The sequence below is a fragment of the Haliaeetus albicilla genome, chromosome 21 (genome assembly GCF_947461875.1).
Source record: "Haliaeetus albicilla chromosome 21, bHalAlb1.1, whole genome shotgun sequence".
Classification (NCBI taxonomy): domain Eukaryota; kingdom Metazoa; phylum Chordata; class Aves; order Accipitriformes; family Accipitridae; genus Haliaeetus; species Haliaeetus albicilla.
Window position 1 is genome coordinate 15864649 of NC_091503.1, and position 22584 is coordinate 15887232.

General features: G+C 43.9%; 1 protein-coding gene across 1 annotated transcript in view; it reads right to left on the minus strand.

Annotated features, from left to right (window-relative positions):
- The window catches only part of F13A1 (coagulation factor XIII A chain), a 151091-nt gene extending 128507 nt beyond the window's left edge, over positions 1-22584 (minus strand). Inside the window, exon 1 of the mRNA XM_069809037.1 lies at positions 22455-22584. The gene's annotated coding sequence lies outside the window, so the exon portion shown is untranslated. The remainder of the gene's footprint in view (positions 1-22454) is intronic.

Consider the following 22584-nt stretch of genomic DNA (forward strand, 5'->3'; position numbering starts at 1 on the left):
CATAGAAAAATCTTCATTTACCATGTACCAGTCTCTTACTGCTCGCTCTGCCTCCTCCAGCCAGGACCTCACCCTCAGACACCTCCATGTCTGAGAGCCCAGATCCATCCCCAAACTTCCCTGCATCTGAGGGCCTTGAGGACCCCAGCCCTGCCACAGCTCTTACCCAAGGTGCTGCCTGTCCCTCTGAAAGCAGGCAGAGGAGCCACACTTTACTCTCACAGAAGAAAGCTCCTGTGCTGTGCAGAAGAGCTGCACTTCAATGATTTGCAATCCCCAGGAAGCCCAGAAGCAGCTTCTTGCCCACCTCTGGGTTGGATGCCATTAATAATAGGCATAGACCGTGCCCCATCTTTTCTTTGCAAATGCACAGGTTTAATTCTTGCTATCCTTTCCTTTGCCTCCAACTCAGAAATCATCCCGTCGCTTCGAAAGCTAATGGAGAAACTGTGAAAGAGTATAACTATCATACATCCCCTAATATCACCTGTGAGCAGATAGTTGGAAAGGAATCAGAGCAAATGAGATCTCCTGGGCCTGGAAACCTGCATGTGGAGATCACACTAAGCATGCTACTTCCCAGAGGGCCCTTTACATGCAAGTTTGAAAGGATGGGGCTGAAAATCAGCATAGGCAAAGGAATCTTTTTTTTTTTCAGAATAGTCCTTCGGTTGTGGAGGAGTAAAGATACACTTTCAGAAGTACTGTTGTGGCTTAATCTTCCTAAATACCTTTTCACATGAGGCCAAGCACCCTACATTTTAAAGGAGATTTCATAGACTGTTTATCTTTATGTAATCTCCCACAAACATTTACAGGGAGAATTTTATTTAATACAGTCTGTGATCTGTATAAACATCACCATAGTATTAGGCTAACCAAGCTCTAAGCTGAACTAGAAGTCATGTGGGAGCTTTATTTGGGATATTAAAGTAGCACAGTTCAATATATGATTTTATTTGCAGTAGACTGCTGGGAATTAGAGATAGTCATATGGGGACTTTAACAGTTGTGTAGTTATGAGAGGGTGACTCAATGATTTTCGTCTTGTAAAATGTCACCCAACTGTCTTGTGACTTCAAATTTCAAGATTAAGAAGTTAAATACTTAAATCCCCAAAGAAAGGCTTGAATTTGGGGGTGGGAGGGCAGGAGAAAAGCACAGAAGGAGAGAAGTAGAAAGGTATCTGCACACACAGTTCCACACTCCTCACAAGTAACTAGAAAAATGGCACTAGTGCTTCCAAATTTAATTTTCTCTCCATGACCCTGTGTCAGATTCATTCAGTTTACAAGTCGATTTCGTATTATTAATTGTCAGCCTTGAAAACTCCACTTGGGATCCACAAATCAAGTTGTGTCTCTTTATGCCTCCTAAATCACCAGTAATGAAGATTCTGCCCTTTGTAATTTACTTGTCAGTGCTTTAGATACCCAGACCCAAAGCCATCTTACCCCTGCAGTGCCTGCGTATGCTGGCTCTGGATCTTTTCTGAAGAAGCGCTGTTGTTTCAACATGGAGAAGACCAAGACAGACATTTCCCAGGCTGCCTCACTTTTTTCTCTACAAACAGCCTCTATATGTTGCATGCATATTGGTGGGATACTTGGAGAATCTGTGAAAGATAGGTCTTAAAATACTGGAAAATATGCACTAAGTGAAGGATCAGGTGTGATTAGCCACTGCTCTGCCCTGATCTATATGTTGACTAGCTCAGTAGCAGAACAGGCAGAGGATGAAAGCAGAAAGGGATGGGGACAACTTGACCACCATAGCAGAGTTTCAATATACCCTGAATTCACTAGGTTTTATTTCATATGCACACAGGAATCCAGGTTTCTGTGACATCCAAATTCTTGACCTTTTGCCGCCAGTATCAATAACTACTGTTTGTTATTAGCAGAGAGCACTTGTCCTATTAGAAGTCCATCCTTCTTCACATGCTAGGCTTAGTATTGATTTAATTTACACAATCATACAGTCTATTTAAGCCTGTACTTTTAGGAAAGTGATAGCGCTTTACATTAGGAAGTGTCACTTGCTAGATTCACATATGGCAATTGCATGGTGAGTTGAAAAAGCAGCAATCAAGGGCTGTGTGTGGGAGTTCCTGATTTGTGCCTTGGAGTTACTGCCTCTCTGCCAGGTATAAAGGCAGAGACAGAACAAACTCTTCTAGCAAAAATAACACTATTTTTGACTGCTCGCACATAACCAAGATCAGGGATCAGATTTCTCATATCAGTCATGCTATCTTTTTAGCCAGCTCCAAACTCTGTGTATTGAAACTTGTATCTTACTGCCTGCAGTCCAGTTTCTGGTAATCATTCTGCCTCAGAATGAGCATTCAGATGGACAGAAATTATCTGATCTCAGAACCTTCATATTTACTCCCCCATATGAAACCAACTCTAAAAACCATATATCAATCATAAGCTTAAAATTTTGTTTTGTACCACTTTTGAGGATGGAAAAACGCCAATGATCCATGATTTTCACTCCATTCATTCATCAAGTTCTTGGGATGGTGGAGCCAGGAAAAACACCATGTAGCCGTTAAACAAATGCCACAGAAAACTACATCCTGTTAAGAAAAGTTAGGTATATAAGACTTCAACAAATATTGAATGTAGTCCATTCTCTACTAAGCCAAGACTTTCCTTGCAAAAACACCTTCTCCTTAGGAAGTTGCTTGAAAGAGAACCTTATACAGTATGTTTAAACAGTTGCAGAACTGAAGCTTCGTATAAGTTCTTATGATCTTGGCTGTATCTCATTTTTCCCTGCCCTTATTTCCAATTTACAGGGATCTAATACAGCTACTGTAATCGATTAAGCAGAGCAATCCTGATGTAACTTTAATCTCAGGAATTCCCTAAGCACCTGACCGTGGGATGCAGGGGAGGTATGTCAGGGTAGGCATCAATCTCTGACACACCATGGCAGTTTTCATTTTCTTATCGTCTTTTCAAACAGGTACAGTTATGATGCTACTCTTCCTCTGGGAGACTGAGTGAGCAAATATTCCTCAGCCAGCAGTGTTTTGTATCTTTCTTCCTTGCTTTTCAAAGCTTTATCTTAAGAACTTGCACTGTGTAAAATAGTAGTTTTGCTGTCACAGGTAGACACAGCTTAGTACCTAGAATAACCTAGTGGGTTACCCAGCGATGCCAGCAACCACTCCAAGAAGGACAAAGGATAATAATCTCTTATTCTCCCTTTGAGAGGAATAAGCCATCCTTACCTTCCTGATTTCCACCTACTTAATCATTACTGAACTACCATCAAGGTAATTACCTTCATCCATATCATCATTTTAGCTCCTTTTAAACATTTGGTCTTGCCCACATGCTGTGGCAATGAGTTCCACTGCTCATCAATCACTGTAAGGAGATTTCTTCCTTGAAGACCTTTAAACCTGTTCCCCCAGTGAATTTCACCAGGTATTCTTGCATTGTGGCAGCCCATAGCAGTTCCTTACTTTCTCCATGCTGATCACAGCAGACCTCCACGGCACCCCTTGACAGTCTCCCCACAGTCACTTTTTTCCTAGACTGGAGAACGTGACTTACTCTCATGCTATAAAAGCTACAGCATCTATCATCCTTCTTGCCCTTTTTGGAGCATTTTCCAGTCCTACTGCATCCTGTTTGAGATGGTATGATCAGAACTGCATAGATTTATGTAGGGACATAATGATGTTAGATCTCCATTCCTTTTCTGATCAAGTCTAGCCTTCCATCACAAGGTCACGAGGGAACTGAAACAATAGCTTTTTATAATGCACAGGCAGTATCTTCTGTGCCCCAGCTGAAACAGCTTTGGTTACAGGGGATCCAGGCTCAGATGAATGAGACGATGCCACCAATAAAAGCAAAAAAATAAAATGAAATAAAATAAGGCAGTCAGGTTAGAGTTTATTTTAAAAGAGGAGATAGTGAGATAATAAAAAAGAAAAATGTATGCAAGCTTTCCTAGCACAGTGTTTTGGAGAGGTGAAAAAAAAAATCATATTTTATTTTCAAGCTGTGGTTTGAAAAAGTGTCACTGAGGAAACCATACCAGAAATTTAGGATATGTCTATGCTGCACAATGCTAATTTACCCAGCTGAGCTCTGTGCTAATGCAGCTATATTGCTTACAGTACTTACAGCTAACTAGTTTAGAGGTCTCTCTGAAATCTCTTCACCAAATTGCATCGTGCAATGGAGAAATACTTTTTTTAGTCTTCAGCAGTGCAGGGCACCTTGAAAAGACAGGTATCACACTATCTCCTTTACACCCATAGAATAGTGGCTGTGGTACCCTTGCAGACATAGGGTATTAAATATACCTTGCAGAAAGACCCCAGCCAAGACAACCTAGGTAGCTTAAATGCACATAGATGAATATACCTACAAATTTCAACAGGAGTGCTCTCAGGCACAAAGTTAAATCCAGGCATATGGGTCTTCTGCAGCAGTAGGGCCTAAAATTGGTAACCGCCCCAAGCAATGAAAACTAGCTCTTCAACAGAGCCTGTGCAAGATATCATGCTATGGGGGTGACAGTGCCAAACACAAATGGATGTTGTACTTTGGATACAGCCCTTACTGCACACTTGAATGCACCTTATACTACACAGGCTCAAAACGTAAGAGCTGGACTGAGTCTTGTACAGTCAAAAATTCAGATAGAACAGGGGGACTTACTGCATTAGCTCTGATCTAGAGAGAAAGGTTGGTTATTTCTGCCCATAACAACAAAGCAAAACCAACTTGTGCGTGGAGGGTTAGTGCTTGCTAACGGCCGTCTTCCTCCAGAGAGGAGCCCCACACTGTTACAGCCTGGTTGACGCTTTTACCTAAAGCACGTAGCCACAAGCAAACCTGTAGGGCCAGTCCCACCTGCCTTGCACAGAGCCATCTAGTGTGCCCCCAAATCCACAAGGAACAGAAAACCTCGGGCTGCCAAGACCCCTCTGATAGCATGAAATGACATTCAACACTGAGCAGTGCTTGGAGGAGATGGACCTGAACATCTCCAAGTAGCTCTTCACTGAAACAGGCACAAAATAATCGCACCTCCTGGACACTGGAGTAGCTATCCCCACAGGCTGGTCTGGGAGAAATGCAGTATTAAAATAACAGCTACCCATGACACACACAACTGACATGATGGCTGATGTATTTTTGGCCCAATTCCTGTCTGTCAGCTCCCTTTAGTGAATTTTCTCCTTAGCTAATTTTAACCAAATTTGAAAGAAGGGCTGGAGTCTCACAGATAATTATATTTTTATAAGTTTCAGGGATCTGGCAGCTGGAGAGACAAGAAAGACCAAAATTAGTGCTTTCCATTAAGGGAAAGCAGGCAAAACTCAGCCACTATATATTCCAGCAAGCCTGAGACAGCCAACAAACCCGTACACATTCGGAGGCAGACTAGCATCACTGGTGTTTGCTCTTGCCAGAGCTGGTAGTTTTGCACTGGTGTATGGTTTAGGACACAAACTCATAGGCATCCATGTCTAATTAGTTCTGCTGTTCTCATAACAGTTTCTATTATTTTGTCGAGGTATTGATAATAGCAGAGCATTCACAGAAATTAGGATGATTTGTGAAGGAGCGGTCAAAATTTAATTTTTTTTTTTTTAAATGTAACTGTGACACCTTAGCAATGACTTATTCTTCTCGAACAGTCTGTTTTTCAACTTTTAATCCTACAGTTATTAGAAAGTAAGATTGGACAGTGAATTTTGTAATTATTAGAAAATGAATTCCAAGCATCTCAGGCCAATCTTCTGTTATGTGTCAAATTAAGGGAACTTGTGTTTTGCCTTTAAATTAAAAAGAAAAACAATTCTTGAGAAATAAAAATGTCATTGTTCAAGGAAGAGTAATAAAGTATGAATGCTTCTCCTTCAGCTGACTGTCTTTGTAAATGAGCAAGAACGCTGAAGTCAATAAATTGCCATTACCCAACCTTCATAAATCCTCAGTGGCTAGATTTTACCACATAGTTTAAGTTACAAGGCCTCAGAAGGGGCTAAGAAAGATTCATTTGGTGTATTTATAGGCAGAGACGAGGTCTCCAAACTTTTTCAATTGTTACTTGCTGTGTCAACATGGAAACTGCTAAAACACAGCTCTCTCCATGTGAAACCATAAATAAAGACCTATGGTTACTCAGTAGCATGAGAGGTTTTACCTGCTCATTATCAAGTGCAACTTTGCTAGCAGATTATCTGCAAAAGGTAGCAAGAAGGGCAATACAAAATTAAGTTAAAAGTAGGGCCAGCACAGATAAAAACAGCAAATATCCCTGAAACTTGGAGCACAGTGTAGAAAGTAAAAAGTAGGAGAGTTGATCAAAACAGGAGATAAAATATGACCACATACGCACTAAGTTGCATGAATCTTACAGGGAGTTATCCGACGATCAGTGACTGCAAACAGGTTCCTCCCATAAGGATTCGGCCCCTACATGGAACAACATGAAGAACTATAAAGGATATATAACAGCACAGTTTGAAAGGGGAAAATCAGAAAAAAAAATAAAGAGAATGTGTAGTCTACACTATGAAATTAAACAACTGCTGAAAAGCACTTTGAGCCTTGTGGAAAACAAGCCTAAGCTTGTCTGCATTGTCCTGTGACTGGAGCGTGGCGGAAATGCCTACATTTCGGTACAGCATCCTGAAAAAAAATCTGGGAATAGATGTCATTAACTACCAGTGAAATTCAGGCTTCTAGGTACCCTAATCTCCTTTAAATTTGGAGCCTGTGTCACTTCTGATGATTTTTACTCCTTTACTCCCTTTGAGCGAAGTAAACTCAGCAGTCTGCAGACTGTCTTACATGTTCATCTCCTTAACTGATCCCAAAATACAAACAATAGCTCACCATCTATTTCTAGAAGAACAAAAAGAGAGACCTCTATGGCAATGGACAAATGAGAGAAAGCCACCATGACTGAGCTCAGAGCCAGACCGGAGGGGAACAGGGGCTGTAGGAAAGCTGTTAATTAAATATTGCTTCTACTATTAATAGGCTAATGGAGAGCACCATTATCAAGAGGAAACATGTGCATCATTTCAAACAAGCTGTTTCTTGTTCTTGCTCAGTTAACAAGGAAGCCATTTGAGCACATCAGATTGAGATCACTGTTATATGCTGTCATGGGGAATCCTTGAAAGCAACTTATGAGCTTAACAACATATAGTATATGATAGTGTTCAGAGCACAGCTTTTACTGTTCCCATGCCTTTGAACAGCACTTGGTGACCTTGAATATTCTGAGTAGGGACACAGGAAGGCTGTATTAAGAAGGAATTATTAAATATTGATTTTTTTTTTTCTGGCATTGGTATCAAGATAAATGCCAGAAATTCATCTATCCTGTTGAAGCTGACCCAGAAAAGGTGCTTCATCAAGTTCAAGTCCATAGAAAAGGAGACAGGGACAAAGGAGCAAGAAATTTTTCCATCTTATCAAAACACTAGCTAGTCTTTGTCAGTGTTCAGAGCAGATGCTTCAGAAAAGCTTCTGCGACTGATGTTAGCTCAGTTAACCACACTGTTCTTCTACACTCCCATCACAGATCCATTCACTCACGAAAACAGCCCCAATATTGAGACCACAAAAAGTTTGGCAAAGGGCACTTACGCAGTGCTCAAGAACTTTGCCGATCCGAAACCTGGCAGTTGTCTGGCTTCCCACAGAGCACAGGCCATAATCTTTCAACCAAGAATACCTGGGTCAGACTCAGTAACTTGTGGCATCTTTCTGCTAAGCTGGCATATGCTGCAACATTCCCAGCTTGCAGTAGCTTCTGTGAAGAAGTTTCAAAATTAACATATCTTTGCATGAGATCTCAAACTGAAATCCTGAACTTTCTTACTTTACTGACTGCTAACAAGCGAGTGCCCTTCAATGACTGTTTCCTTCATTCACTCTAAATTAACAAAAAACCCCCACATTGCCTCCAGAGTTCAGCTCTGGGTTTTAAGGCCAGCATGACTTTGTCCAGGACTGGATGAGTTCCAAGGCTGAAGGCAATGACAGTGCCAGCACTTGTGATTGCATCGAAGCTCAGCTGCAACTCAGACTAGGATACAGTCTTTCTGGCACCTCCAGTGCTACTGGATCCACTTGACAAAGGGAAAGCTGGAGGACATATTAATGACTTATTCAAGCTATACTCAGGTTGCTCATAGTTCTCTGCTGACAGTGCGACATATTCCTTTGAACTAGGGCTTCATCTTACCAACGTTTTTCCAGAAAATTTGGAACAACTGACCTCTTTAGAAGAGTCATAGCCCAAAGAGGTTGTGCAATTTCTGTTCTTGTAGGTTTTAAGGACCCAACTGAGTAAAGTCCTGAGTAGCCTGGTTTAACCTCACTGCCTATCCTACTTCGAGCAAGAGGTGGGACTACAGACTTCAAGATCAATTCCAACCTGAATTATCAAATGATCCTGTAAAAACGTGGAATACTTGTAGATAAAGTCTTCTGTAATTTTTTTCTCCCATTGAATAAGAAGAGATTAGATTTTTTTTTTTTCAAAACTTACAGAAAAATTCCTATTTGCCCTGTGTCCTATTCAGATATGCTGGTATGGACTGCATTTGGCTGATCCAAAGCATGGATCCTCATTTCAACCTCTGGAGACCCAAGACAAGTTCTCTGTTTCATTTTAAAAGTTGACATAGTGGCTCTTTGCAGTCTAAGCCTGGTGGCCTGAAACTTCAGGGCAGGGCACAGGGAGGAGAAGAGAGAGTTCAATGACATCTGTTGGTGAAAAGAGAGAACCACCCTCCCTCGCAAGTCCCTTATAAGACTTGCCAGAGGAAGAAGCTTTCCATGAGAATCTGTGGAGGAACACAGGAAAATACCTGGAAAGCACTGGGCTGAAGTAGACCTAATTTTCAAGTGTGTTTTCTACTGTTTCAGGCTTTTCATTAAAGCAGATGATGTTTTCAGCTAGAAATAGTTCTAATAGCCATTTTCACATACAGGAAAATACAGGCAAAGACAAAGTTCATTGTGCATGGGGTGAAGAGTGGCAGCCTGCAAAGTTGTGGCAAAGCTGCTCATGGTATGGACAGTCCTGAGGGAGTTTTGTTTCTGAAAGGGAGTGCAAAGATGCTTGCTTGGAAGTCTTTCTGGTGCATTACAGAGATGGTACAGATCATGTAAGACACTCACTCAACTCTTGCACAAAGTCATAGAACCCCAGAATAATTTAAGTACAAAAGGACCTCTGGAGGTCATCTAGTCCAACTTCCAAAATTGAATACCTCCAAAGATGAGATCCCACAGCATTTCTGGGCAACTTCTTAGTGTTTGACTACCTTGCCTTTGAAGATTTTCTTTCTTATATCTAGCTGTAATTTTTCATGCTGTGACTTGCATCTGTTGCCTCTCATCCTTCCTCTGCTACTCCTTGTATGTCATATACTCCAGTTCCCTATGTGTCCTAGTAGAGTCACTCCAACTTGCCAATATCCCTCCTGTGCTAGGGACTCAGAACTGAGCACAGTACACCAGACATGGCCTAACAAGTGCCACACAAAAGGAAGATAACCACCTCCCTTGACCTGATGGAAAAGATCCTGCTAACACAGCTCAGTCTGCAGTTGGTCTTCAGTATCACCAAATGCAGGGCTGCCAGAGATGGAAGCAGCCAAACAGTTCTGCATCAGCTGGTAACAAGAACAGAGACAGAGGGATTTACCCCCTCCATGTTTCTTTGGACTTCTTACCAGCATCCCTGCCTGCCCAACCACAGCCCTGGAAACAGCCAAGTACAGTGGGAGGACTCGGACCAGTTTACACTGACGTCTGAAACACATTTGATGGTTCTCACAGTGCAGGCTTGCTTAAGAGATGGACAAGCAAAGACATAAGCTGGCAGATGGACTGACAGAGCATACAGCATCCATGGCCGGTGAGAAAAGTGACTAATGGAGGGCATGGACAGGTGCAGCAGCTACTTTGTAAGTAAAAAAGTAAAATCTCCTATATTTACTCTTTTGTGCAATATCTGAACTTACTTAACTCATGGCTGAAATACTGTAAAATCATAGTGTGAAAACCCAAGAAATGTCAGCTATGCTGCTGAGAAAACCCACCCTGAATCAAAATTTAGACACGCTGCCTCAAATAGCAATTTCGATTCTAATTGCCCTCCCTTCAGCAAGTTTCACTATAACAGTAATAATTCTTCTTTCTTTTCCTAGAGCATAATACAAGTTCATTTGTTTGCTCTCTACTTCAGAAACTAACCAAGTATTATTAAAAATGACCATTTTTGTTCCTCCTTCAGGTACAGTTTCTGTCACTTTTATTTGTAGTAAGCCATGTTTTGCCCTATGACTAGTCCTGTTTATTTCTGAGATGACAGAAGTGGCAAATTTTGGCCCATAATATCTGTGTGCATCAGAAAGAGAGAGTGGAAGAGACAGTGAGAAGTGTATTCTCAGTAACCACCCACATACACTTGCACCCCCACAGAAAAGTCTCACTCTACAAAAAGTTATTAAAGATGTACAGGTTAATTGAGCTGTTTTAGAAGAACTGGCTACAGAATCAGTTTCATTCTGTCATTACAATTGGTCAAATTAAAAATCCAATTATATTTAAAAAAAAATTTAAGCAGCCCAATAAAGACTATGATGGAGTCTAGGATGCCCTCACATTTTTTTTTCCACACTGCCTTCTTTTATTGCATTTCATGAACATTGGCATCAAGTTTCCATACACATAACTTCCAGATGATATCCTCCTTTTACAAGCTTGCCTCCCCTTCACTGTTTTCAGTGAGCACTTTGTATCCTAGGGTACCAACCTGAAAAAACGTGAAGACATTAGTCAAGTTTAAAGAAAAAAAAAAACCAACAAAAAAACTACAAACAAAAACCTTCCAAAGCCTACTCAAAAAAAAGTAGAGATGAAGTACAGAGGGGTTTAAAGCAGTCAAAAAGGCTGATTTTCCCAGACAAATTAGTGAAGCTTCTGGCAGGACAGAGATTAAAGTTTCCAGTCACAAAAAGGCCACCCCAGCCTAACCCTACTTCTACAGCAAATATTCCCACTGTCTTCACTGGGTTTGGGCCTTTTCTGGGGGGAGCCAACCCCATGAACCAAAGGATGGCTATGACATTGTACCTAGGATAACCAGACCTCTCCTAGGTGTACTTCCAGACACTATGTCAAAGCATGAAGTAAGAGAACACATACCACATGTGTGTGTGTGTGTATCTATATATACACACACAGTCACAGGCAGACTTGAATAGCACAGTGGTGGCCTGTCCATGCCCTAGAGAATTCAGAGAATCTTAAAAACAAAACAAAAAATACCCCAAAGTAAAAGCCCCACAGATCATTAAGATTAAAGCTCGTTCCAAGCAGTTTGGTGAAGAGGGCCAGTTCATGTACCATGAGTTCACACCAGACCCTTTTGAACAGCAGTGACTAGACAGTGTCACCAGCATGAAACTCCTGCTCAGTCCCAAAAAAGCCAGCAGGCTGGGGGATGCAATAAGTCCACATCTGCCCAGTTTCCAGATCCTGTCACTGTTCTGCACAGCGTATGGCAAGAGCTTCACACAAAGCAGGGCACCTAACCAGGTTTGCAGGGCCTTACCTACAGGGCAGCATGGGAGTTGCATAAGTGCATGCTGTGCCAGACAAACTGCAATATTGAGAGCTGCATGAACTGTGTAACGTAGACCAAGCTGAGATGGAAAAAAATGAAGAGGAGCCTACCTCATTTTCCACCCTCAGAAGAGTTGTGGAGCCTAGTTCTAAACTACCAACATTTCTCCTCTGCATCTGTCAAGATGACCTCCTACTACCCCACAAACCTACCAAGTTTTATATATTCACAGCTTCTCTCCTTTGGCTCTAGCTCTGAAGCACCAGATGACCAACCAGCAGTAAACGAAGAGCAGGCACATCTTGAAACCCATCTCTGTGGTCTGGGCAGCAAAGAGAAGCTTCTGAGCATGCAGGGAAGCAGACTACCTCCAGGTACATGTGGCCTCCTTTCCCTCTCCTGTGTCTGACACAGTCACAAATAACGTTTGTTACTGGTAGACCCCCAGAGCTTGGCTTCAGCACCACCAAGGGAAAGGGCTCAAGCAGCTTGTATGATTATAGGACCTCTTTAGTTGGATTATTTTCTCACTAGTGAAACACAGCGCATGCTAATGCTCTCCATAGCACTAGTTATGAGAGTGAGACATCATTCACCATGAAAGCCGCGCAGTCCAGAACATCCAGGAGTGCAATACAAACTGTTTTACAGTGACATAAACAACACCATAACAGGAGAACACCTTCCCACTGGCTTTTCCCCAGTCAACTGGTGAGGCAGGAAGCACTGCCACCAGCACATCTGCACCATCCAGCTGGGACTTTGTTGCCACTCCACTGCTGTGGTACAGCAACATCCTCCCTCTCAGCTGGCAGCTGCTAGGTAAACTATCTTTATAGACCCCTGCTGTCAGCTTTGGTACTCTATCCCAGCCCCTGTTTTCTTTAGTTGGCTCAGCAATAAAATACCTAATGATGCTGGTGCCTGAATCATCACTGGACTCTGAGACAAACGTCTTGGGTCTCCCTCTGCAGAACTATCGCTCCAGGCTCTTTGCGGTCTCAGGCAGGCATTAACACCAGCATGTGTCCCCTGCACACTGTGCCCTGCTTCCACTAGCATGTTTTGCAGCAAGATAAATTAGTCTCACCACCTACTCTGCTGCAAGTACTCACTCTTCCTGGCACTTAAGAAAGGAGTCTCCGAGTCCAGCAGAGCCTCCCTCCTGGAGGTGTGGCACTGCAGGAAGGAAAGCCAGCCTGGGTATTGCTCTTTGAGCAAATGGGAAGAGACAGCTGCTCTTGCTATTTCATTGAAAGAGCCCCTCCCCAAGCAGCACTGATTCCAGGGATATTTAAGTAGAATCAAGGTGAGATAAAGAGTATTATATTAATACATATATGTATTTCTCCCCCTTCCACCAACTTTACCTCCTCAGCATCAGCAAGTAGCACGTCTGACAAGAGATGCAGCAAGGAAACAATTTCAGGTTGAGTGCATCATGTACTGACTGACTGCCATGAAGCTCTACACTTCAACAGAATTCCTGGTGAACAAGGATGAAATATTCATCAGCTCATATTTGTAAATGGCCCAGCAACACACTGAGTAAATGACCTCCGATGAAGCGCCTTGCATTAAAACGGAACAGCAGCCAGCTGAAGCAAGGGAGCTACAAACTACGCATGTTTTGTCAGCACAGACAAGCAGCAAATACAAACAGAAAGAAATCTAGTTGGACTCATCATCCTGACAGTGCAAAACAAATGAGGAGCCAGCCTGTTCACTGCAGGAAGGACCCACTGGCAGTGCTGCCTGTGGTAGGAGTGAGCGGGGCAGCCTGGGCTAAATTTTACTCCCTGTGGAGTAAAATCCCTCCCTTTACGCCCTCTGTCACAATCAGAAAACAAAGCAGGCAAGGCAGGAGGGTAAGCTGTTTTGTTCTTCCCACACGTTGGCCCTGGTTGTTCACCCCAGTCACCCCCATTCCCTGCACCTACACCGCAAAGCACCACACCGCTAGTCCTTAAATGTGGGGCTTGGTCCCTCAGATGGCAAACACAAGCCTGCACCCTGCAGAGCAAATGAGGAACCTGGCCCTTCCACAATAGACACCTGGTGCTGGGCAGGAGCATCCCCACAATTTGCATTTCTTGCCTTGCCTGCATGTTTTGATGAGAGCCCCTGCAGAGAGGGAGCCAGGCCGTGGGAATTGGGGTGGGGGGTGGTGTCTCACCAAGCGCTGCTCTATCTGGGGCAACGTTGCCCAGTGCCGATTTAGGGAGCAGAAGGGTGGATTTTTCTGTCCTGCTTTCAGCTCTCATCATTATTCAGGATGCGTGATTCCCAGGGAGGTTGCCAGCACTGCACTGCACCGCTTGTGATGGTTAATCCTTGTACGGGAAAGCTCCACAATGGAAATTGTGAGGAGAATGCAAAATAAATTAGGAAAACCTAGCAAGCCATCGCCAGCCTCCGCAAAGCACAGAGGCACCCAGGCCTGGCCTCCCCCAGACCTTTTCCAAGGCACTTTCTTGAAATAGAGCTTAAAAAAAAAAAACAACAAACAAACAATAAAAATCTGTTGTTGCCCCGGGGCCTCCCAGAAAGGTGAGCTCCCACCGCCAGAGCCAGGTGGGCGATGCAGGCCTTTTTATTAATCACTTATTTATTAATTAAACACCCTGCGATGAGGCAGGCCCACACGCAGGCCCGCGGCTCTGCGGGCGGGCGGGAAGTTGAAGGAACAGCGCCCCCTGGTGGCCCGCCGGGAAATCGGCGTGAGGCGCTTCCCGGGCAGCTCCGGCCGGGCCCGGCCATCCCGCCGCTCGCTCCTCCTCCGCGCCTCCCGGCAGGGAGGGTCCGCAGGCCCTCCCGGGGAAACGCCACGCCCGGATCGTACGAGAAAGCTTCGGTGGCAGTCAGGCACATCCAGGCGAAGCCTTAAGGGAAAACTTCCATCTCCCCGCCCCGCCAGTCTTTTCTGTCTTGTCCTTTTCCTTGCTGACAGCTGTACGTACCTCAGCTTTAACTCCGCGGTTTAACTCGTTAGCAGGCTGCCTGCTCTGGCATCCAGAGTGCCGGTCTGAGCAGAGTACAAGTCTCGACCCTCCCTTGGCCTCTTCGAATCTGGGGGGGCGCTGGCAAATCGGCTTTTTCACCTTGGAAACTATTCCCCGAGTACAAACGCCGTTAGAGCCACTGCTGGCATCCAGCTCCCCTGCCTGCAGAGGGAAGAAGGATGCCTCGTTCGGCCTCAAGCAGGTGCTCTTTCATCAAAGACTGCCTTCGAAAGAACTCGTCTCCTTCAGCATCTTTGCTGCCTTCTCTTGCTGCTCACATATCTGGTTAGCGCAACTAGGAGCAGAAGCATTTCCCAGTAAGGAGCCAGAGTCCCTTCCATCCCCTGAGAGTCACGGAGCAGACACAGTCCCAACACATGTGAAGATAACAGGGGAGAATTCAGCTCCCAGAGTCCAGACCTCGGTCACATCACAACCTCTACCCTCAGACTCCTGCCTGTCATCCGTACCCAGCCTCATAAAGACAGGAGGGCACTGGATGAGACAATCTGAAGGAAAACAAAACACTGTTTCGCCCATAGTGCTGCAGTGACTACAGCCATACCTACACCATTTGCATGACTACCAAGGAAGGGACCTATGCCATCAGTCTCAGTTGCTTTTCTCATACCTGCATTTTTAAAGATTTTTCTTCAGGATGTTCTCCACTCCAGTGAATAATTAGGTATTTCCAATTCTCTCCTATCAGAACTTAAGTCATCTAAATAGAAATGCATATAAAAATATTTATATTTAGTTATTTGTACATTTATTTGTTTATACATATATATTTACTTATGGAAGACAAATATTTGTGTCTTACATTCATGTCAGATACAGAAATAAATATGCAAACACACAGTCATGTTCACAAATTTAAAGAAAAACGATTCAAACACGTGGTTACTCAGTTCCTCTAGGAAACACCACAGCTCAGTTTCAGCCTTTAGAGCCCACAGCTATATCTTACAGCAGCAACCCTGAAAATCAGGACCTTCCATAGTTATGTTTGTGCTTATGCATATCAAAGGGTTGATTTACACATCTAATTACAGGCTTCTAATTTTCAAAAAATTGTGGCCTGAACAGGAAGTCCCGTGTTTCCAGTTATACTACCCCAAGGGGCTCTTCTGTACAAAGCATATCATCCAGTCACCTTGAAGGGATGTTAAAGCATTGCAAGTTGTTGACAGCCCATCTCAAAAATCTCTGCCTTCTGTAATAAAGAGGCCTCCCAATTCCCAGATATGCTCAATGCAATAAAATTTCTGAACATCCCACATAAAGATGATAATGGAGCACCTAACACAAAAGACAAAAAAAAGAAAATGAAATGAGATTATATTTCCCCATCATGGCATCTGCATTAAGCTCAATAGCTCCTTATTTCTACTATAATTGTACCAGAGTCATTTTGAATTTCGTTTTCTTTATGCACCTTGCTCTGAAGCCGAGATATTTTGGGAAAAACAATGCACAAAATGGCACTTAAATGCACACAGCAACATCTCACCAGTTGCTACTAATGATGTCAGAGGAGGTCAGGTGGGCACAGAAGTATGAATTGTCCCTACATTTGTACAGTTTTTGAGTGAATGAAAAGCACCCAGGAGAACGGAAGTCTTCCTAGGACAGTAGGAACACAGAAAACTAAGAAGGAATGTCTTTTTTCCTGCCCCCTTAATTCTCTTTGCTTTCAAGCCCTTCCTCAGCCCTGCCTTTTATTTTTCTGTAAAAGGAGAACGCAGTGCTAAGGAAAATCAGCTTGCAGCAGTGTTGGTTCATGGGAAAGCCTGCAGAAGCCACCTCCAGGCACTTCTGTAAGTACATTTTTTCTATGCTGGGCTGTCAGTTGTGCTGCTCTATTCTAAGCATAGAGCCATGGAGCAAGATGCTTGGGGTGGATTTGTTGGCAGATCAGTAGGGGCTCATAATATTCCTGCCAAATTCATTTTCTCATCTGACCTGAGCTTGACTTGGAACATGGATTTCCTACAGAGACAAGTTTGAGCAGTGCCAGGAATCTAAAGGCCAGGTGGTCTGCAAAGCTTCTCCCCAGGCTCTGCGATCCTATTTCCTCACGTCATTCTTTCCAGCCAGAACGGAGCTCAGACTGGGGTGCTCACAGCAAACTGAGTCCTCAAAACCAATGCAATTGCTCCTTCCCACCACCACCAATCCTCTGGAAGAGATTGTGACAGAAGTGGGAGGAAAGATGAGCACGTTTCTGCTAGGAAACGGATTCAGACAGGCTTTGACCAAGGCTGCTAGTGAAACTTCTCTGCCAGAGGAAACTAAAAAAAAACAACCACTTTTTCATCTCAGCAACATCCAAATTGGGCTTAGCTAGTCCAAACTGTTGTGTCTTTGCTAACGCAGAAAACCTGAATTTGCCTACCTGAAAGGGAAAGCTATCACAGAAAGACAGATAGATAGGCTTTTTTGAAGAAAGCTATCCATAGCCACACTGGTCTCTTGGGACAAGAAGGTCCATACATTAATTTTAGATCTCTGGCAATCTGCATACTAGAAATACCTTGTGGCTCTGATCCATACTGACTTCCATTAAGGAAACAGAAGCTAGAATGAGCTGGAAGCTCTCCCAGATGATGTTCTCTGAATATCCATTGAGAAAAAGCAGCCTACCCTAATATATTACTTGCCCCATCCCTAAGGAACTCTTATTAAAGCAAGCAAGTTTGGCTTCCTGAAGAGACACAATAGCATTGTCAGCATTGTGATGTGATATCAGGCCAGGACCTGAACCAAAGATGATGCTTTTCTCACTGTTTTGTCTCAGCAGCAGCCAGAGGTAATGCACAGATTAGTTGTCTACTTCTGGACAACTTAATCTTCTCATACCACTATGGAAGGCTCCCTGCTGTCCCACCCCTGACAGAGCAAGGAGTAGCAGTCTGATCCTAAAATGGCCCTTCACACATATAATCCCATATCTATAATTGCTGCCTTGTTGGCAAATTCCCATCACAGATTGCACTCGGCTCTATCCCACCCTCACATCAGATGCAATCCACACCAACCTGTGCCTGCTGGAGTGCCTGGCTGAGGTAGCAGGGTGGAGAACAGCTCATTGAACTGGCATCCTTGGAAGACTGAGCAGAGAAATCAGATTTGGGCAAGTCTGAACCCCCTGCCTCAGTTGAAGCCATGCCTGTACCAGCTCTATCCCCCGAGGAAGGAATGCATATCCTTTCCCCCCACCTAGGAAGAAAAAGCCTGTACCAGGCTCAGCTCCGTCCTGTCAGACTTCGATTTGGTTGCAGCAGCCAAGCTCTCCCTGCACAATTACAATAATGCTCAACACAGAGGGAGTGATATCTTCCATCAAAGCAGCATTTGAAACAACAGCACAAGCCACCAAGAAAGCGACCTCCCTGCATTCTTGTTGTTGGCATCGTGCTGATTGCAAGGGGACACTCGGAAGCCCTGTGTTTCTACAGTCTGAGAACAGCAGGATAAACTCAGGAATAGCTTCACCGGGAGCAACAGCAAACTCCCTTAGCAAACACACTTCTGGAAGAATGTAGCTGGGAGAACGTCAGCAGCAGCTATGAAATTCATTTGCATCAGACTCACAACTTCTTGGCAGTAGGCTGACCAGTCTGAAATTCACTCCTAAAATCCATCAGAATCCTGTTTAAACTTAGTCTTCCTTCAGCTGTAGTTCCTTCGCCTCCTTTTTTCCATGCATCCAAACAAATCCATCCTCACCACCCGTCAGTCAGAAAGGAGAGAAGAAATATTGGTTAGGGAATGCTCAGGTACTAAAAGGGAGCAAATGGCAAAGTAGGTCAATGAAATCCAAAATTCTTGATGAATTTAAGCCCTGCTTTCTTGCCTGGAAGGGCCAAGCTGCTTGTTCAGAATGTCTGTTGCTGGTACGAGACCTCCACTTTCTGCTCTGCCTTTTACAGCCCTCTCTGTGAGCAGACACTTCTTCACATACCTGCCAGCACATGATTACAAGAACATTTTTAAAGATTTCATGTCAGGCCTATGTGGAAGTCAACTGGATCATTTTAGAGCAGAAAGATTATCAATACTAGGTGATCCAGAAGCACAAGGACAGCTATTTTGGACATTCATCCCTGCTTGCGGATGATTATTCAATCCAAAACCCTGCTGAGTTGCCAAGTTCCCCAACACAATACTTGCATGACTACAAAATTTCACATCATTCCACTGTGTGCATTTGGCTATAGATACTTGATACCTATAGATATCACTTCTTGCCCTGTTGAGTCACCCGTAAACAGAGTTTGTCTGTAGGGCCAGAAACTCTGTTCCTTACCTCAAACATTAACTAGTCCTCAGCAGAGTTGGCTCCACCACAAGGTCCCAGCGCATGTTATGGAAGGAGAGCCTGGACACCACTAAGCATTTCCTAGGCAGCAAACGGAGCTTATTCTGCAGAAAGAGTCACTTCTCCATGAACATCAAGGAAACTCAGCTAGCCAGGATGGAGAAACATCCATTTCCACTAGGTAAAAAAGCCAACACCACACATCAGTTCAGCTGTCCTGATATGCCATTCCTTACTGCCTAACCAGCACGATTCTGCATCAATCCAAAGTTGCACACCAGCACTGTAATGTTGGCAAACAAATTCAATCGATCCAGGAGGGCCACTGGGTATTAGAGGCCATTGATCCACTGTGATCCTGATTCAACACCAATTTAAACATATTGCCTGCCCAAAGAGCTGCTCACGAGCACAGCCATGAAATAACACAGGAGAGACTGACTTGTGACATAACGAGACCTGCGAAGTGTGTGCTAAGCCAGAGGCTGTTTCCTTAGCTAATTAAAGGTTGCTCACCAAAGCAGTTCCTCACCATATTGCTGCCACTGCCATGCACTGAGAGGCAGCCCACCAAAGGGACAGCACAACAGCATGAAACACCTTTTCTCACCCCTTTGAAGCTTGGGATTTCAAAGCTTCTCCCATTCTGAGCTTTAACTGAACAAAAGGAGGCCACCCCCACAGCAGCTCAGCCTGTTAGCCCAGAAGTCCTCACACAAGTTCCTGCTTTGAACTCCAGCCTTGCAAGAAGTGAAAGTTTCTCAACCTATACAGCATATTCCATAAGGGGAGATTTCTGCTAACCGTGGTGCTTGCTCCTTGTGCTGAGAAAAGTCCCCTGCTGGTATGCACATTCCCACCACATTGCACCAGCACTTTCATAAGAAGCTTTGGACTCAGTGAAGTGGTATTTTCTGAGAAGAACAATGTTCACTAGAAAATTCCCACCCACCTCAAAACCTGATTGCCACAGTAATAACTGCACAGCTATTGAGATCAGTTGGTGGAACCGAAGATGGGAGATGCAGAAGCAGATAAATGCTTCTCTTTGCACCAAAGCTGGTTTTGTTGCTTCCACCCCTACTATGGTTTGAGAGACCACATGACTCCAAGATCAGAATTTCTTTTCAGCCTTAGGCTTGCGTACATTTGCATCATGAACATGCAATGCAAACCACAAATGTATGCACATATCATTGCCTCTGCTCTGAGTGGTGCTAAGTCTACTTTCCTCCTTCCCATTCCCTTATTCAAAGGTGCACACTGGGGACGAGTTGACAAACACAGCAACACTTGTCCAAAAATAACATCCCAAATTCTCAGGCACTCACTCCTTACATGGACATATGTCATCTTAGCCACATTACAAGTATGGCTATCCTCTTCAGAGAGGACCAGAACAAACTCATCCTACGTTTTCTTCCTGCATGCAAACAAATGGTAGAGGGATAGTGTATAAAAATCACCTTCCTGCTCCAAATCTACCATGACCAAAAGTTTTCTGTGTCTTTGATACTTCTTCCCTCTATGGAAAGAAGGTGCTAAAGAGAAGAGGCCATACAGGAGACAACCTATTTCTTTCCTTGGGGATGACACAGAGTTTGTGTCACTACAGAAGAGTGCCTAGCACAGCGGCACAACTGAGCAATAACAACATATAGTGATAAAAGAAAGCTGGAAACTAGACAACTGCTCTTACCTGGTTACCACCTGTCGACTTCATACCTGCGTTTCAAATGCTTCTTCTGCTACTAGTAGAAGTCTACAAGCCCCAAAAGCAGAATCTTTCCACCTTGTCTTCCACTACTTTATGAGTTAATTGGAGTTTTAACAAATAATCTGTGTTTCTATATGAAGATGCTATATAATCACAGCACAAAAATTGCATATAAGTCTTTGAAATATTGGACATATAAACATAAGGATTCAAATGTTAAAAATCTGGAAGTATTCACAGAATCATAGAATGGTTTGGGGGACCTTTTAAGGTCATCTAGTTCAACTCCCCTGCAATGAGCAGGGATATCTTCAACTAGATCAGGTTGCTCAGAGCCCTGTCCAACCTAACCTTGAATGTTTCCAGGAATGGGACATCTACAGCCTCTACGGACAACCTGTTCCAGTGTTTCACCACCCTCATCATAAAAAATTTCTTCCTTATATCTAGTCTAAATCTACTCTCATTTAGTTTAAAACCATTACTCCTTGTCCTATTGCAACAAGCCCTACTAAAAAGTCTGTCCCTGTCTTTCTTATAAGCCCCAGTCAAGTATTGAAAGATCACAATAAGGTGTCCCTGAAGCTTTCTCTTCTCCAGGCTGAACAACCCCAACTCTCTCAGCCTGTCTTCATAGGAGAGGCGTCTATCCCCCTGCTCATTTTTGTGGCCCTCCTCTGGACCCAAGGAGCATGGCTGCTTCATGACAGCAGCTTAATTTCACCTTTTCTCCATGGCTGTCTACCAGTTTACTCCAGGAAAAAGCTGGTTTGTAACCAGAAGGAAACTGTACGAGGCTTCACTTTTGCACGTATCTATTACAGCTGCATGGCCTAAGGTGTGTATGTTGGTGCAAATGCACACCCTCTCACTTGATAGCAGATGAACCAGGAACATTTACTCTGTAGACTCCAGGTGGAGTCCTGAAAAGATGTAACAACATATAAACTTAGTTTTCTGAACATTTAATATAAGTGATAAAAAGGAGAAAGTTCCTTCCTTTTCTCCATACCACTGACTACTCCCTTTTCCTGAAAGCTTTAATATTAATAAAAGCAATTAAAAATTAGCAAGGTAGCTAACATAGTAGCCTGCTACTATTTAAGGTGTCAAAGTAATTAAAACCTGACCTGTATAAAATCATGTAGGCTCATGCTACACACAAACAGCACCGGTGTTTCACGAGGAGCAGGTACTCCTGAGCAGCAGTCCAACCCAAGGCAGCCACGAAGGCTTGTGCCAAGAGCATGCCAGGGCTCAGCAAAGCTCAGCTTTACAGTGCTCAGAGAAAGCACAAAACAGCAGCCCCATCTGCAACTCCTGCTTGTGTCAAGTTTTGTCACTTTGCAGCAGTCTCAGCCCCAGCTCTCGGTTTAGTCCTGGAGCACTTGCAGGGACAAGGGGCAATTGCAGGAGCTGGGTCCTCGCCAAGCAGGTGCTGCACTGGCAGCCAACAAGGTTGGTGGGTCCCAGAAACTCTCCCACTCTGTGGAAGGAAGAAGTGAAGGGAGAAGCCTTGGGAGCTTGAGGCCCCACTGGTGTCTGCTCCTGCAGGGCTTACGCTGTGCACAAACCCCATCAGGCACGCTGCTGAGAGCACAAGCACTTCAAACAGCCACAGCACTGTGGAAACCTCAGAAAACAACTCACCCTCTCTCAGGTGTAGCTGGAAAGAGGGGGATCGTGGCACATTAGCTTGCACTGCCTTTCTAGGCCTTGATTTCTAACTAAAATATTAAATACACATTAGAAGCACAGTAGGAAAAGTTACCTTCACTCTCCTGAAGTCATCTCCTATGAAAAGCCTCATCTATTTGCTGTGAAAGTCACGCGCTGTCTTTCACTAGCAAGGGACCCACGCTGAGAAATATGAAGCAAAAAGCTTTTGTTCAAAGAGAACT